At 41.5% G+C, this 6,557-nt stretch overlaps 1 long non-coding RNA gene across 1 annotated transcript; it reads right to left on the minus strand.

Annotated features, from left to right (window-relative positions):
• Nucleotides 1–5,263: 5,263 nt before the first annotated feature.
• LOC147902252 (uncharacterized) lies at nt 5,264–6,151 on the minus strand. Its single transcript, XR_015540971.1, has 3 exons — nt 6,041–6,151; nt 5,903–6,008; nt 5,264–5,535 (listed from the first exon to the last, which is right to left on the minus strand). It is a non-coding gene; the product is annotated as an uncharacterized LOC147902252 (long non-coding RNA).
• Nucleotides 6,152–6,557: the final 406 nt, after the last annotated feature.

The raw sequence follows: 6,557 nt of genomic DNA on the forward strand, positions 1-6,557 counted from the left end.
ACAGTTGTGCTTTAAACAATGCATTAGTCTCCTCTACATCCTCAGTATCATTAGACTCTCCAAGCTATGTTTCATTCACATCAAGAGCATTTGCACTTGTTCATCAACATTTTGAGTATACGGAGACGTTCCCTCCCTGTTCCTTCATTCATTATATGTGAATTTGAATCCTCTTCCATATACCAATCATCATCCGTAAGAGACATATTTGTTGAATTTCTCTTTGCTATAATCCCATTATAGTAGGCAATACTTCACCAGAGACAATCACAGGCCCACCACCTTAAGAAAGATGGTGATGTCCTAGAAAAGGAACCTTGAAACCATCCTCAAGGCCAACAAGAGGGTGATATTAGACAACTAACTAGCCAATGGTTTCACATAAAAATATTTAGCAAATATCCCAAACACAAATTGGGAGCTAGAGTGATCATACCCAAGAACAAGGACACAAACTAGCCCCAAGCCTTGGCACCCCTTTTAGTATTTCTTTATTAATTAGAGAAACCAACAAATATGGTACAGAATGAATTCAATGTCGTTTGCATTCAATTCATTTCCCACTCTTTGTAGGCATTAGTATCCCAAGTCATAATGTTGGGCTCTATTCTCACATCCCAAAGGCAATAGGCATCTATACGTGTTTCCAAACACCTGCATAAAGGTTGGAGTTGTTGCTAACAGCCCATATGGGGCTCACACAACTCCCCTTATTTCCTCAAATGTTCACTAATTCATTGAAATACCAAAGCAATGGGTGAGAGCATAAAACTGACAACCTTGGAAGCAAGAACTTGAACTACAAGCATCCATTGTGGACCACCCTATTAACTAAGTCTCTCCAAACAAGTCAATATCAAAGGAAAAGGCACTTAAATGTTGCCACATCAGTAGGCTATCCGTACCATACACGGATAGCCTTTATACATTTCTCATACAGGCCATACAGGCTGCTCTACATCTCCATATAGCCTATAATCAGCTAGCAAACAACCTGTTTGTAATTCCCATATAGACAATCCGTACAAGCAACAATCCATACTTGTTCACCTATACAATAGTTCTATACTTCACCATATAGATTCGTACCAGTCTGCTTGCAATCCGTACGAAAGCATATAGCCAGTCTATACTCAACTATACATGTTCGTACTCCTCATGCAACTATTCCGTACACAGCCATACCACAATTTGTGTAGCAGCAAATCTGTCATGAGCTCACAGCATCGACCAACCTGCTTGCCTTAAGTCAATTTCCTTGGGTCCTTGCGTCCATCACAGTTGAAGACCCAACCAATAGCCTAATTTGAATTCTAAGGGTACTTTGCCCCCTCTTCGAGCCAATTGCCAAATTCACCCCCAAGGCACTAATCCCTTGGGAGAACCACATCCTATGGCGATGCCCACTCAGTTTCCCAGGGTTCTACCCACATGCAAATTCAAACTCACACCCTCATGAAAGCTACCCCATACGCACATGGGCTACCATATGGGCAACAAACTCACATACAAACAAAGAAGATGGGGCTGCCACATGAGCAACACACAACCTGCCATACAGGTAGCACATATTGGAGATACTCGATAGTTTTGGACCTCCCCAAGAGGATAGAACCTATACTAAACATCCATGTGGATATTAGCAACTGTATGCTACAATTTGGAGTAGATTTGATAGCGTGGGGTGGTTGGAACAGTCTTAAGATAGGTGGCACCTGGTGTATGGATGCTTGTAATAGGTTGTATAGATCCGAAGCAAACTTTGTAATGCTAAAACACGTCCAAGAAGGAGGTGGTATGATAACAGCAAATAGGTGACTACTTGGCAAGGTCTTTGGTCTAGGAAAGAGACTTGAAAATAGGCCAAATCTAGGGCAAAAGGCCTAGGCCACTTACAGGAGTGTTTGAAAATTTCACAGAGGGCTGGCTTATTTGGTTGATTTGATTGACTAGTGGGCCAGTTTTCAGGGTCCCTTGGGCCACTATAGAAGGAGAGCCTAGAGGGTTAATTGTTTATCCCACTGTTAGGCAATATGAGGAGCAATCAACCTACCCTAAAGGTCATATCTAGGACCTCTGGTGGATCAAACGAATGTGGTTGACTATAGGAACCAAGGAGGCCACATGTCTTCATAAATTGTTTGTCATCAAGGGCAACAAGAAAGACAGGATCAAGGACAAACTTGTGCTCTAGTCTAGGGTACATCTAAGGCCACAAGGAGGTCAAGGATCTACATCAAGTATTGCCTTAGGAAGTGGCTATCTAGAAGGATTATTCTGAAGGTGCATCTACACAGCACGAGTACAAGGCCCACATAAACTCTTGAGGAGCACGTAGGCCAAGCGTTTTGGGAGTGCTATAGGGGTATGTTAAACAACATTTTGTGTTGTCAGGGGTCCACATTTAAACAACACTTCCGCTAGGAGAGGGTGTCATGCTGAACTTATCTCTTTTATATTGTGTCCACATTGGAGAAAATTATGTTTTTGTTGGTTCTACATCTCTCTATTGTGCATTGTCCATTTACTCGCTACATGTTTACTACAATACACATTAAGGGAAAGGAGCTTGAGATTGAAATACACTACTGTATGAGTTCTTGATGCTCTGACTTTATCTATGGTTAGCCTTCCACTATGTACACTTGTTGTTGCCTTTTCTAACAAGATATAGGTGTGGACCTACACCTACAGAAGAGCATGAATGAAAAACTAAAGAGTAATAGTAGCCCCATGTGAGTTAGTTTCGATGTACTTGATATGCATGTACTTCTGGAATGCCTTAGACAGATAGTAATGGAAGAGCCTATTTGGCTCTTAATTCAATTTTTTGTGCTTGCAAATGGATTTATATTTTTTGCTTGCAATACATATTTTTTTGGCTATAGGTGTTTATTCTTTAAGGTATGCACTTCTTAATCTCTTTAATAGTATAAAGATTTTCAAAAATAGTTGCGATTGAATGCTATTGCTATCCTAACTAGATAGTGGAAATCTTATTTGATATGCATGATTTATTGTTGTATAACATATGTGCTTACTTGTCATGGCCAAGGAATTATTATAAAGGTGAGTGTTTTAAGCAAATACATTTTGTCTAGGTATATTATGTGATTATGTATGCCACTTGCACAAGATAGACTAGTTGGTTTGTACCATCGTTTGATGCCAACTCTCTTGATTTCATTCTATTACAAGAGACTAAACTTGTAGCACATGCACTGTACTTAATCAAATGTGGCCAATATAACTAGGAAGCAACATTTGGGTTATAACATTGGTGACCTACTAAATGATGGCCATTTTGTAGATGATGTGGACCATGCGATGGTTACCAGGACATCTTAGAGTGTCTTGTGTTCAAAGATTGAAGGGGAATATTGTGCAATCCTCTATTTGTTATTTTTATATGTGATATTGTATTCCATTTTGTGTCACATTTGAACCGTTCCATTTCCAACTTGACGTCATTGTCAACGATGAAGTTTTGAGCCTGCAATGGTTCTAGTAAGAATAGGTTTTCTATTTCCTTAGCTCTAGATAGTGCTGTATATGTTAATCCATGTGAACGCACGCCTTTTGGGGAGAATGCTAGTTTTTCTAATGTTAATCCTTGAGCTCTATGTATAGTTCTGTTGCTGTCGACTAAAGAGGAAATTGCTCACATGTGAGGATGCTTGTTTTTTATGGCCCTATTTGTACCTCTTTTGTGACTTTATTAATTGTTGTCCATTCTTTTTATATGCTTGTAGTAAATACTTGTTTATTGATGTCTCTAGTTTGCATTCTAGTGTCTTGTTGAGGGAAAAGTATCCAGAGAATTTGTTTGCCCATATATGTTGTTGATGTCATGGATATTCCATCCGCAGCATTTACCAAACCATCTTGTTGGTTTATGTTTCCTGAACAAAGCTCTATCAACATGCCTGCTTTTATTTCTATAATTATGTGGAGTCCATTTGTAACCTTTGGATCTTCCAAAAATATAATTTTTGTGGATATTGACTCAGAGAAGTGATCTATTGCTTTGAATACATGTTCTTTTCCCACTAATATATCTATGTTTGCAGTTCATCGTCTATCTTTTTGAGAACCCATGAGTCTTTTTGAGAATCCATGAGTCTTTAACGGGTTTTGCTTGGTAGAAGTCACCAGAATTTATGACGTCCACATCTCCAAAGTAGTTCGAGTGGTCTCTTTTGAGGCTACGCATACGAAGATCTGCGAACTTGAGAATTGTTTTTCCCACTAGGGAGATCTCATCAAACACAATTAGTTGTAATTGTTCATACAGGGTTGAAAGGGTGTCTAGCTTGTCTCTAGGCAAGGAGGTGAGGTTGCTTGTATGTGTTGGTAAGTGGAGGGCTGAGTGGATTGTGTTGCCATTGATGTTGCGTGCCGCCTTTCCTGTATATGCAAGCATCAAAACGTTTGGCAATTCAGGATTAATGGTTGTAATGGCGTATCAACCCTTGCACTAGCAGAAGAAGCAAGTATGTTTTACCAATTCTTGCTCCCTTAGTCTTAAACAAATGTATTTTATCACCAAGGTATTTAATTTTACGTATCATCGAACAACTCTCTTTGCTCTATGTTTAATGAACGCAATTTGTGAAAGTATTCTTCATTGTCCCATAATATTTGTTTCTTGATGCTTATCACAAATTGATCATTTTTTGTTTCCTTTCGCAACTGCGACATGTCAAGCCCAATGTCGTATTGTACTTCTCCATTAGTTTTACTACCTTCTTGGAGTGATGTTTCATTGTCTTCAATTTGGGCTTCTTCATATAAGATGTCCTCATTGTTTGCATCCTTATGATTATGGTAATTATACTTTTGTTCGTTTTCTTCTATAGTTAACAATCTTTCGAGAGACCAAAAGCTACAGCAGAGAGAAGAAGGGAGAAGAGAGCGACAAAGGTAGGAGCCCGGTGGGAGAGGAGATGAAAGAATACTAACCTAAAAACCTAAAAACAATGTTAAATAGTTAAAGTAAACCTAACTTAACCTAACCACAACTAACCATCGCACTAACTCACCCTAACTTGGTCAAATGACCAAAAAGACTAATTCACTAACTATGAACCTTGCTGCCCACCTCACACCATAGGATCCTTTGGAGGGCCCAACATAGTTAGTTGGTGATGAATGTTTTGTTTTGAGGGCCGTCTGTGCACTTACACCCACCAGACATCTCATGCCTCCCAGCTCATGGAGAACCTAGAACAGACATCTCATGCCTCCCAGAGCTCTAGACAAAACTCCGTAGACTCTAGAGGTCCGACTCTTGAAAGAGCTACGACATCGCAAAGGAACATGTCGTCATGACGGCGGCGATGAAGATGGTCTACAAGGAACAACAAAAAACCACTGAAGAAGAGGCAGAGAACAACCACAATGAGATTAACAGCTTCAAACAGGAGCTCAACGCTCTGTGGGTCGATCTCTGGGATCGCCTCCAAATGATCCAGGTCTTGCGGATGCAGCTTGAATATCCCTTTTTGTTTCGGATCTCGTGGCCATGGACAGAACCTGCACACTAAGCAAGTGGTGAATTTGATGGCGGACAAGCTGGAGGACTTGCGCATGGGCAATTTAGAGCTGAATCGCAACTGGGCACGGCATACTACAACAATTGGTAGAGACCGTGGATGCCCAAGACCAGATGATACATGGCAACCGCCCAGCTACCACAACATTGGTATCTCGGCCTCTTCAATTTCATGCAGCGACATTCATGGAATCACACCACCCGTTCCCAACTCTAACAACCGCTCACTCTGACTGGCCTGGTTGTCGTGATCGTTGCTCCTGCTCCCCTTGATGATGACAACCCAGAGGTGGTGGACTGATCTAGATGCATCTCTCTAGTGATATAGAAGTAGATAATATGATATACCTTCCGACGGGGGTGCTGAAAAAGTAGGATCGGTCCATAAACGATGGTCTGCATCGCCATAGCCAAGAACACGTCGACCGCCCCTTACGGTGTAGCGCTCACTGTACTTCGTAAATTCACTGCTACGAAACTACAAACGCTTTCCAATCAAGATCAATTGCATTGGATCGCTAATTTTGTGTAGAAAATTTAGAGCACGACTCTACCCTGTCCCTGAGCGTCTCCCTCCCGCTCTCTCCCCCTCCCTCACTCATTAATTTTTTGCACATCATGTTTGATTATCAAAAGGTACTTTGATTAATTTTCTTTGTACCCCGCAGTTTGCCTCGTGGCTGAGAGCAGAGAAGAAGCCGTCGAGGCAAACACAGTGACTGGAGGAGAGAGCTCCAAACAACGTGAAGAGGGCAGTGGAGTAGCCAACGAAGCTAGTGAGTTGTCGCAGACTGAGGTTGAAGAGCTGTGGCTTGGAAGATGGAGTAGAAGGAGGCTGCGGTGGAGGCGTAGAGTTTGAGGAGTGAGTTTGAGACTTCCTCATTCAACTCGGCCGACCCGCTCTCCCTCTCCCTCCATTCTCTCTCTCTCCAATCCTCTCCTTCTCCCTCCATTTCCTCTGCCCTCAGCCCCACTTTGCTTCTCTCAATGCCCCTCTCCTTCT

Source organism: Dipteris shenzhenensis, chromosome 5 (genome assembly GCF_047967505.1).
Source record: "Dipteris shenzhenensis isolate YYH24624 ecotype China chromosome 5, Dip_SZ_1.0, whole genome shotgun sequence".
Taxonomy (NCBI): Eukaryota; Viridiplantae; Streptophyta; class Polypodiopsida; order Gleicheniales; family Dipteridaceae; genus Dipteris; species Dipteris shenzhenensis.